Below are 12,574 nucleotides of genomic sequence, written 5' to 3'. Positions count from 1 at the left end.
CAGGAATGCTTTTTGTTGTTATTGAAGAATTATGGATGAAATGGAAGTTTGGAAGTTTTGGCGAAATGGAAAATTTCATAATTTAGTAAAAAGTTTCATTGAATACTTTTTTTTAAATTGAAATTTTTTAAAAATGTTTCGTTAATTTCTGGGCAGAAAAACAGTATAATAAAAAGTTATGCGACGGTTTTTTGTTGTGTTGGAACAAACCAATTTTTAATTCAAAGTTATACAATTAAAAAAATAAATACTTTGAATATTGTAAATATCATACATTTTTAAGTTTTAAAATTAAAAATTTAAATTGACTTTAAATTGAATTTAAAAAAGTTTGCAAATCAATGGCATCGAAATTTGTTTCGGCGTAGATGCAAAGTTACCCGTTCGTACTTCTTTCCCACTTCCCCCTAACTACATATTTCATTATGAAATTTTCATGATAGTTTTAAGCCGACGGCCACGGCACCACGCTGTGAGTTTATGCAGCCACCCTCTTAAACCGTAACCAAATCGCCCATTTGAACTGCTCGTCTATAAGCGTCTATATTCTTTGGTTAGTATCTACTAACCTTGGTATTTGTTTACATTAGTAAGAGTCCCTAAAAATGCGAATTTTTGGTGGACTTCGTCTGAAAAATAGAAAAAAGGCGAAATTTTCATGTTTACGTCTACGGAAACATACAAAAAGTGAAATAATGTAAAAAAAATGAAAAAAGTTCATAAGTATAGAAAATCAAAAATTAACAAGAGAAAAATGAGGTAAAAATCTTTGTATGTAGGTATATTTAAGAGAAAAATGTTATCAAAATACGAAATAGCCTTAGTAGTAACATAAAATTTATAAATAAATTGTAAATACCAATCATTTTCCCCGTTAAATTATCCAAAAATATAAAATATTTTAAAATGGCCAAAATTCATTTATTTGGAAAAACAAGTCAAGCGCGTTTGCACACAATATACAATATTCTGCGCCGGTTCAATGTTGCCACATATACATTTGTTTTTTTTCGGAGTAAATATATTGAATTTAAATTTTAATAAGAGACTCCATATTATGACTTAATATTGTTTTTTTTTGCAGAGTAAATATATTGAATTTAAGTTTTAATAAGAGTACATATGAGTTAATATTATTTTTTGCGGAGTAAATATATTACATTTTTAAGTTTTAATAAAAGTGTACCACATATGACTTATACTCCATTCGCTTACCTCGGAAATATTTTGACAGATTCATTGTCGGAAACCTACAACACAACAATTCCTACTTCTCAGTATTAATAGCTCAAGTATACTACTATTGCAGACTTCTTCCTTTGAAAAAGAAGAATTATTCTAAATAGTGGAAGTGTATACTAAACCCATAACATTTTGGGTAGTATATGTTTAAATTCAAATATGGTTGTATAAATTAATCAATACATTTGTCCTCCCTGTATTCCTACGATCCCTATAAGTACCGCCATCGGGCTCGTGGAATGCGTCCCTTTGAAAGAGAAGAGCACCAGTCGTTGAAAAGAAAGGACGCAACCCGGCACGTGAACCCATGCACGCATATTGAATTGATTTCGTTCGTTGTTTTGTAGTGCAAACCCTGGTAATTAGACCCAGCGGTAAGTTTTTACCTAGTTTTACCTAAACCTATAAATTGTTTTTGATTGTTTATTGCAACCATTTAAATTTTAATAATTATTTGCACCAATGAGGAAAAGTCCATTATTTTCTCGCCAGAGTTATCGAAGGAATAGTTCTGTTAATTAAGTACTATTAATTTGTAATAGTACATTTGTTTGTTAATACCCCACATTGGCCTATCTAGCCGGATTTGAACTCATTTATTGAAAAAATATTTTTTGTTATATTTAAATTTGAATGGTTGGTTTCGTCTCGTCGTATTTTTTATCGTTTTGAGGGTTCTTATCTTAAGTTTGCGTCTCTTGTCGTGGCTCGAGAATAATTTATGACCTTTTTGTAAAGTCGACCATATGGGACTTTTTAGAAGGGAATTATCGTCGTTTTAATAAAGTATCGAATTACAAATCGGTAATTTCGGGGTTTTAGACCACATTTTTGTACACTTTCGTTTGTATAATATTATTGGAACTTGTTAAAAATTTAAAATGGAAAAACTTGAAGAAAAGAATAGGAAGCTCAAATTTTTACGAAAAACTGCTTTAAATGATATTCAGTTAATTTTCGATTTAGGTTTTAAGGCCCTTTCAGACGTTTCTATTCGCCCTTTATTTAAAATTAGACTAGAGGATTTAGATTCGATTCGCGAAGAGTTCTTAAAACATCACACTAATATTATTAGTAATATTCTTTCTGTACCAGACGCGGATACGAGGGTTGAAGAAAATGTTCGGGAATTATTTTTGGAACAATTTTATAAAATAAAACTATTTAGTGCGGAATTATTTGAGCCACAATTTGAAACTCCAGAACCATTTAGATCGGTAGTAGTTCCACAATCAAATATTCGCTTGCCTAAAATAGAGCTGCCTAAATTTAAGGGTGATTTTAAGGAGTTTAGTTCGTTTTTAGACTTATATAATTCGGTTGTACATAATAACGCAGGCCTAGCAGACGTAGAAAAGTTTAAGTATTTGAAAGGATGTTTAGAAGGGACTCCACTTAGTTTGATTCGTAATTTGTCAATAAATAGCGATAATTATCAAATTGCTTACGATCTAATTGTCAAACGCTACACAAATGTTCGTCGCTGTGCGACCGCGCATTGGGATGCGATCTTGGGCGTACAGAAAATATCGGTAGTTAATTCGAAAAATCTGGCTAAATTAGTAGATACGTTTTTAGAAAATTTAGCCGCATTGAAAACATTAGGTCTTCCGACAGAACATTGGGATTTTATTATGTTTAATTTACTTTTGTCGAAATTAGACGCGGATTCAGTAAAGTTATTTGAGTTAGAAAATAAATCGAATAAAATCCCGTCATTTCAAAAATTGGTAGAGTTTATTGAAACTCAGTGCATTGCTTACGATAATTTGAATAGTAGCTTAAGTGAATCTAAGAAATCGTCGAGGGCTCCAACTTATACGGAGCCAAAGTGTAATTATAAACATTCCAATGAGTCAAGGCATAATAGTAGTTCATCCTTTGTTACAAATTCGTCGTCAATATGTTGTGCTTTATGTAAACAAAGTCATTTTCTTAACCATTGCTCGTTGTTTTTGAAAAAATCTCCAAAAGAAAGATACCAATTTTGTAAAGAATCTTCCTCGTGTTTTAGGTGTCTTAATCAGGCTAATCATTCTGTCAAGTCGTGTCCAAAGGCCTTTAAATGTAGTAAATGTAATAGTCACCTTCATAATAGTTTGTTGCACTTTAATAGAAATCGTTCCAATAGTCAGTCGTCCATAGAAAATACTAATAATCCAGGGGCATCGGGAGTCGAACAAAATTCGCCTGAAATATCACATTGTGCTGCTAGTTTTATAGGGAAGAAAAACGAGACAAAAAAGGAAATTTTGCTCGGTACCGTTTTAGTTTACGCGATTGATAGTAAGGGGTGTAAACAGCCCTTGAGATGTCTGCTAGATTCAGGTTCAATGAGTTCGTTCATTAGTCGTAAAGCTGCCAGTAGATTAGGTTGGCCTAAAACTCCTTGTTCATTTGAAGTTAACGGACTCAATTCGATGCAAACGAAACTGAATCAAGGTCAAATAAGTTTTTCTATCCAACCTCGTCATCAGGAGTCACCGGTGTTTCACTTGGAGGCTATTATTACAGATCGGGTTTGCTCGGATTTGCCGAGCACCAAAATTGACATATCGACGTGGAATTATATTAAAAATTTGAAGCTAGCCGATCCCGAATTTAACTGTAGTCAATCTATAGATTTGTTAATTGGTTGTAGCATATTTTCGAAGGTGTTGTTAGAAGGTAAAATTGAAGGTAAAGCGGGACAACCAGATGCCCTAAATACCGTTTTTGGTTATATTTTGTTAGGACCTACTAGCACACCTAACCTTTCGTCGACTTCGCTTGTTTGTCTTTCAAATATTGAAGACCCACTAAATTCTTCGTTAACGAAATTTTGGGAACTGGAAAACGTACCGGAAAAGCCAGTTTCAGAACCAGAAGACGTTCTGTGTGAGAACATTTATCTGGAAACGCATAATCGGGACGTCTCGGGTAAATATGTTGTATCTTTGCCTTTTCGTGAATCGCTGCCTTGTTTGCAAGATAGCTATGATATTGCTTTAAATAGATTGCTATCATTAGAACGACGCTTATCTCGTCAACCAAATTTGAAAAAAGAATATTCTTTTCATATGCAGGAGTATCTTGATTTAGGTCATATGGAGTTAGTCCCTAATGCCGAAAAGAAAAGGGGAAAGTATTATATTCCACATCATTGCGTTGTGAAACCAGATAGTGTTTCAAGTAAAATTCGAGTTGTATATAATGCGTCTCAGAAAAGTCCCAGTCGCGGTAAATCTTTAAACGACTATTTACTGGTCGGTCCTAAGCTGCAACAGAACATAGTCTCGCTGTTGTTGAATTTTAGACTTAATCGTTTTGCGCTGTGTGCGGACATTCGTCAGATGTATCGTAATATTTTAGTCGCTCCTGAACACACGGATTATCAACGCGTGTTATGGAGATTTTCTAGCGCTGAGGAAATTCAGGAATATCGTTTATTAACCGTTACTTTTGGAATAGTATCTTCGCCGTATCTCGCTTTAAGAACTCTCCAACAATTAGCATTAGACGAAGGCTCTCGTTTTCCTAAAGCCGTCTCGCTTATTCGTCATGCTTCGTATATTGATGATTTTGTTTTTGGTGCTTCGACTCTCGAAGAAGCACAAACTTTAGTTGACGAATTAGTCGCTTTGTTAAAGTTAGGAGGCTTTGAGTTACGGAAATGGTGTTCGAATGAACCCAAATTGTTGTCGCAGTTTCCTGAATCCCATATTAATCCTCACTCCATTAATTTTGATCCAGAAGCAAATGGTCCTTCATTAAAAATCCTTGGTTTGAAGTGGATTGCACAGTCCGACGTCTTTCAATTTTCAGTCAAATTGCAAGACGTCCCTTGTACCAAAAGATCGTTTTTGTCCGAATTAGCTCGAATTTATGATCCTTGTGGTTACTTAACACCTATTACCTTTTTCATTAAACATTTAATCCAACAACTTTGGGCAACCGGTCTTAAATGGGATGATCGTCCTCCTTCGGAAATAATTCGTGTATGGGAGCAATATAAGAGCGAACTATCTCTTATTTCACAGTTCAAAATTCCTCGTTTTTTGAATATTTCCTCATGTCCGATCTTAGAGCTTCATGGATTTGCCGATGCTAGTGAAAAGGGATATGCTTGTGTCGTTTATATTCGTAGTATTGATACTCGTAACCTAGTTCAAGTTAATTTACTGTGTGCCAAATCGAAAGTAGCTCCTATAAAACAGATTACTATACCTCGATTAGAATTGTTAGCTGCTGTTCATTTGGTAAAACTTATGTCGTTTGTGTTAGAGTCGTGGAAGCATATAATATTTCAAAATGTGTATGCTTGGTTAGATTCTCAAATCGTATTGCACTGGATTAAAAGCTCCCACTCGAGATTCAAAACTTTCGTCGCAAATCGCATTTCGTATATCCAGTCCCATAGTCAAAATTATTCTTGGCATTATATCGAATCTCGAAATAATGCAGCCGATGCGCCTTCGCGAGGCATGCTACCGGTCGCTTTTCTATCAAAATTAGACTGGTTAACAGGTCCTTCGTTTTTGTATAATATTCCATTAATTTTTCCAGAGGTTCCTCCCTCATTGCAGGAAAAATCCTCTTTGGAAGAGATAAAGAAAGCTTTAGTGTTTGTTTCTACTCGTGAGGAACATTTTCTGTCTTGTTTGCTGAAAAATAAATCGTCTTTTACCTCGATCCAAAGAATTTTGGCTTTTATGTTGCGATTCGCGCACAACTCTCGTTATAAAAGGTCGAAACGGTCAAGACCCTTGACTTTCGTAGAATTAGAAGACTCGTTGATTATTCTTGTCAGATTTACACAAGAAAAGTATTTTGAAGAACATCTTCAATCAAATTCTTTTCCAAAACCATTTCGTAAGCTGGGAGTATTTTTAGATGATAGTACTCAGTGTTTAGGAGTAGGTGGTCGTCTATCTCAGTCTTCGTTATCGTATGAAGCAAAACACCCGTTTTGTTACCAAAAAAATCTCGCCTTACTACTCTTCTAGTTCGTCATTATCATGAGAAGTATTTACATGCTGGATTTAAGAGTACTCAGTTTTTGGTTAGTCAAAGGTTTTGGATAATGTCTTTTAAACAAGCTGTTAATTCGGTATTGTCCAAATGTATTAGATATTGGAAACAATCTCCTAAAAACTTACAACCCCCTATGGGTAATTTGCCTAAATTTCGTCTCGGTGCCATTAAACCTTTTTCGATTTGTGGATTAGATTATGGTGGACCGTTTTCGATAACCATGTCTCGTTACAGGGGAGTTAGAACTCAAAAGGCCTGTTTGTGTCTATTTGTATGTTGCGGTACTAAGGCTTTAAATCTTGAATTAGCTAGTGATTTGACCGCTTTTTTGGCCGCTTTACAACGTTTTTATTAATTTTGTTTTGTTCGACTTTTGTCAATATAACCGCGACGAAACCACCATTTTAATTTTAATTTTTTTATTGTAGTTTAAGTTTTGAATATTTGTTTAAGATTTGTATAGGAATTGTTTGTATTAATTATCGTTTTAGTTGTTTAAGTAATGATAGTATTTAGAATTCGTTTTGTTTTTTAAAGACCTTATGGCCTTTAAGGGGGGGAGAATGTTTAAATTCAAATATGGTTGTATAAATTAATCAATACATTTGTCCTCCCTGTATTCCTACGATCCCTATAAGTACCGCCATCGGGCTCGTGGAATGCGTCCCTTTGAAAGAGAAGAGCACCAGTCGTTGAAAAGAAAGGACGCAACCCGGCACGTGAACCCATGCACGCATATTGAATTGATTTCGTTCGTTGTTTTGTAGTGCAAACCCTGGTAATTAGACCCAGCGGTAAGTTTTTACCTAGTTTTACCTAAACCTATAAATTGTTTTTGATTGTTTATTGCAACCATTTAAATTTTAATAATTATTTGCACCAATGAGGAAAAGTCCATTATTTTCTCGCCAGAGTTATCGAAGGAATAGTTCTGTTAATTAAGTACTATTAATTTGTAATAGTACATTTGTTTGTTAATACCCCACAGTATATATTTAAAAGATATATTTTAGTTGTTATAATTTAACATAACTATTTATTATACCTATATGGTGCAAATAAATAAATATTGATTGTCGGTAATTTGTAAAGTTCTATTTTATATACTATTTAGTTTGTTTACTATTAATATTGGCTATAAGTACGTGTGCTTGGTTGTATAGTAATTTCTAGCCACTTCGAGTCTGTCAAAAAGTAACTAACTTCGCAAAAAAATAATTACTAAATTCACTAGACAGTTCGGACTGGAGATAGCGAATCGAGTATAATATTGTTTTTTGCGGAGTAAATATATTGAAATTAAGTTTTAAACACTGTTGTCAAGTTGCAGAATTAGTGTTTTTGTTAAAATTATTATTGACTATTAAATAACAAAATAAAACCTAATCTAAACTAATCCAATCACATCTAAAACTTTAAATTAAAAAAAAGTTAATAACTAATGCATCAAGCAAAATACAACATAAAACGAAATACTCACCAGTTTGATGGCAACAGCATGGGAAAACGGAAATTGGACTAATTAGTATTTTTGCAAAATTCTTTATCAGTGTAGTATATTAAGTATAAGTGGATATTGAGGTATTTAAAACACGCGCGAAATAGGGGAAGTGTTTTAAAGACCAGTTATCCACGAATACTTTACGCTATTTTTTTATTGGTACGCTTTGAAATCATGTATTATTACTACAAAAAATTGAAATAAGAGCTAATAATGTAAAATGGCTGAATTTGTGATGTACATCAGTATACCTTTCGTTATTATATAAATGAGAAAAACAAAAATTAATTTACAATCTGTCATATCAGAATAATTGTTATTACTGGTTGTATATTGCTTAAAAAAAGAATGAGAAGAATGTTTCAAACATTATTGAGAGTGCCATTAATGGAAGGACAACCCTATTGGCTTCCGAGAATGTCGGTAGTATAAATTTGAACACTTTTCACATTCATTTAAAAGATTGGGACGATTGAGATTTCCAAATATTTGAATAAAGATTTTGAAATATTTGTTAGTAATATTTTATTCCTATATTATTTGTTTGACATTACAAGTTATGTACTCCTGTCAGGTCAGCTAAATATTTAAAACTCTTTAAAACTGTTGATGTTGCCAGGGTAATTTTAAAACCCGCGAGTTTTTGAAAGTTGAATTTAAACACGCAATGAAAAAAAAACAAATTAAAACCTAATCTTAACTAATATAATCACATCTAACTATGTAAATTAATAAAGAAGTTAATAACAACTAATGCATCCAACTAAATACAACATAAAAAGAAATAAACTATAATCTACATGTAATAACATAAAGTGAATAACAAATGAAATAGTTACATATATGAATCCCTTAGAAACAGAAAACTGAAATGATACTCATTATCATTATTCCTTTATGATTGTACTTGAGAATTAATATTTTCACAATAAACAATATATTTAAAAAGTGTGGCAACATTGGATCAAGAAGTACGCACGCACACTGTCGCACACGCACATCATTGACAACAGCTGTAATGGCGGCGGCATCTTGAAATTTATGTCAAAATATCAGTTTTTTAAATGCGAAATACAGAAAAACTATACGCTCAGCGTAAAAAATATATAGATTGAAAAGTGAATAAAAAATAAAACATAATCCACTGTCCAAATTTCAGACTAATCCGATTACCCTCACTAATGTAAGTAATTAATACCCATTTATTTCATTTGTATTTAATTAACTTTATTTTCCAATTTGATTTGAAAGTACTTGTTTACTAACTCCTATTTTTTCTAAGGTGTAAAGTTTGTCACTGTGATGTAAAAATCAGCCATGGAAAATTTGATCTAGTTAGGCATAGTGGCACTGCCAAACACAAATCGGTTAACTTGAATTTTAGTGCAATGAACTAATGCTGTAATGAACATAACCTTGGCATCGAACTATATGTTTGTGCGTCACAGTGTTGCCACATTTTTTTGTATAAAGTATAGGAGTGTTTAAAATAGAAAGATACTTTGACCAAATTATATATGTTTTAAAAAACTTATACAGAAGTAAAATGCTTCACATTTGTATTTAGGTATATACTTAGGTAAATGTGAAGTGTTTTACTTCTGTATAAGTTTTTTAAACGATGGTATACAGCCAACGTGATTTTCCCATTAATTTTTATATAATGTTTTGTTATGAGAAGAAACAATTTTTGAATTCATAATAAAAAGCATTCATAAAATAGTATTTTTTACTTTAAATATAGCTAAATATTTAGTGTATTCTTTTGTTTAACCTAATTTTTTTTTTCATTTAACTTTACTTTATTCTGTAGTTTTTAAAGTTTCTAAACTATTAATTTTTACCTTAAGCATAATTTTAATGGTTTTTATTATATAAGTATTTTAAATGTAAATATTTATAGGTATAAGTATTTTAAATGTAAGATATAATTTTATTTTATAAAATTTATAGGTATAATGTTAATGCTTTTAATTATATATATATTTTTCACGTTTTTGTTTAATTATATATGTATTTTTCAATTTTAAATTTTCATTTCATATAATATAAATCTTGCCCATAATTTTATATGTGAGAGTGTGAAATAATTGAGTATATGGCAACACTGACGTATATTGCATACATTTAACGTCAAACATATCTATAGGTTATGTTCATTGCACTAAAATTCAAGGTAACCCACAAATCTATGTCTATGTCTTAATCGGTTTCCGGACAGATGCTAATTTCAGAAGCTTTTAAAAAGCAAACAAAAAGAATGGATTTGGAACCAAAATTGAAAGAAGCCAATATAAGAATGGCGGGATTTATTGCAGAGCACTTAAACTATTAAATTCGAACAAATTTAGTATAATTATTGATTAATCAACAGATATATCAAACTTTAAACTGCTTTGTATTGATGTTCGCATTAATGTTAATAATAAAGATGTTAAAGATTATTTTCTTAATCTGATTCCAATTCAAGAAGCTACCGGTGCTGGAATATTTGAATCTATTATTTCATTTTTTAAAAAACATAATATTCATTTTATAGAAAATTGTATAGGGTTTGCATCGGACGGTGCAAATAATATGATGGGTAGGCATAATTCTGTTCTGAGCAGATTAAAAGAAACAATTCCCCATCTTTTTGTGATGAAGTGTATTTGCCACAGTTTTCACCTCTGTGCGTCATATGCTTGTGAAAAATTACCACAAGAGGTTGAGAAACTTACGAGAGATATACATAATTATTTTAGTAATAGTCCAAAAAGAATTGGGGAATTGAAAGATTTTCAAGTATTTGTAAATGTTTCAACAGTTAATATATTACATCCTTCAGCTACCAGATGGCTTTCTTTAGAAAAAGTTGTAAAGAGATTGTTAACTTAGTTTAACGCTCTAAAACTTTATTTTACTGATCAGTCTGCTCAAAACATTACAGAAGCTAATATAATGCATGTAGTATCTTGGAAAATTTAAACAATCCACAAATAAAACTTTATTTGGAATTTTTAATATATGCTCTTCCTTTCTTCAATAAATTAAATTTAATTATGCAAAGTGAAAAACCACAAATTCACATTATTTTCAAAGAACTGTTAAAACAATAACGGATTGCTACATAAAAGACAATTTGCTGAATAACCATGACATAATAAACATCGATTTTAAAAATCCCAGAAATTTTAGGCCCCTTGAAGACATATATTTTGGTGCAACTATAAATGATTCTAATTTAGCTGTAAATTTATTGAAGGAAGTGAAATTAAAATGTTTAGAATTTTATATTGAAGGTATTGAACAAATCCTTAAAATAATTCCGCTTAAAAACTCTGTATTTAAATATTTCGAAGTTTTAAATCCAGAAATTGTAAAAATTAGAATAATTTCATCAATTTGTCAAATTGCTAAATATTTTCCAAATTTAATTAACGATATTCAAGATATAGATAATGAATGGCGCTTGTTATGCAATTTAAATTTTAATGATATTAACTTAAATGAAGAAGACACCATACAGTTTTGGATAAATATTTCCAATCTAAAATCAGGAAGCGGTGAAAATAAATTACAAATTTTAAGTACCTTTGTTTTCAATCTTCTTTGTTTGCCGCATTCCAGCGCTAGTGTAGAAAGAATTTTTTCCCAAGTACATCTTAATAAAACCGAAATAGAATGAAGCCGGAAACCTTAGAAGGATTACTTTTTAGTTTCTTTTAGTGGAAAATGTTTTAATTTTCAAGTTGACTCAGAATTAATAAAGAAAAATATAATTGAATCGACCTCTTTTGCTATTAACTTTGAGTCTTCAGACTGATTGAAATGGAATCAGAAACTTTTTTCATTTTATAATGGCGAGTTGCACCAACATCTTCTTAAATGTTTAGTCGTCCTTAAAAGTTTTAAGGACGACGTAACTTATGGGGAAGTGCAGTTACATGTGCTGCTGCAAGATAATTAAAGGATAGGTATTCAATGACGTATAATAAATGTAATTTATTATGTCATTGGGGATACTACTGAGGCTAGTGTAACACTTAAGTTCAACTATGAGTGTTGGTGCAACCGACCACTATTGAAATGTGTATTTCTAGGTATATAAAGAATGTAAAGAATACACTTATTTTTAAAAATGTATATATTATATTGTAATATCATACTATAATGACTTTTTTAAAATAGTTTTGTATTATGTAGTTAAATGTAGCTCTAGGTAGATATATTAAAAAATATTTTAATTAATTTGTTAAATATGAACGTATGTGTTCCATAATATTTGAAAATAAATAATTTTTAAAATAGTTTTGTATGATTGTGTGTGTGTGTGTGTGTGTGTGTGTGTGTGTGTGTGTGTGTGTGTGTGTGTGTGTGTGTGTGTGTGTGTGTGTGTGTGTGTGTGTGTGTGTGTGTGTGTGTGTGTGTGTGTGTGTGTGTGTGTGTGTGTGTGTGTGTGTGTGTGTGTGTGTGTGTGTGTGTGTGTGTGTGTGTGTGTGTGTGTGTGTGTGTGTGTGTGTGTGTGTGTGTGTGTGTGTGTGTGTGTGTGTAGATAGTGGATGGCATTAGAACTTGTCTATTTGCCACAGAATAGTTTTGTATGATTATTTATCTTTTATTTATCATTTAAAAATCTCTGGCCCCTTCAGATTTCAGCTGTAGCGAAATCTCACGATTTCTCACGATTTATTTTTCCCGATCTAACGATTTCTCTTTGACTTCATGTAGCACCACTGCAGTTTACTTCGAGGGTAGACACTTTTTGTCTTGCTTCAGCAATCAGTGTCTACCTACACTTATATTCATCCTTTGTTCGTTTTTGCTTATTCTACATGT

This window comes from Diabrotica undecimpunctata, chromosome 8, assembly GCF_040954645.1.
Source record: "Diabrotica undecimpunctata isolate CICGRU chromosome 8, icDiaUnde3, whole genome shotgun sequence".
In the NCBI taxonomy this organism is placed as follows: domain Eukaryota; kingdom Metazoa; phylum Arthropoda; class Insecta; order Coleoptera; family Chrysomelidae; genus Diabrotica; species Diabrotica undecimpunctata.
Note: the sequence above shows the minus strand (reverse complement) of the source record.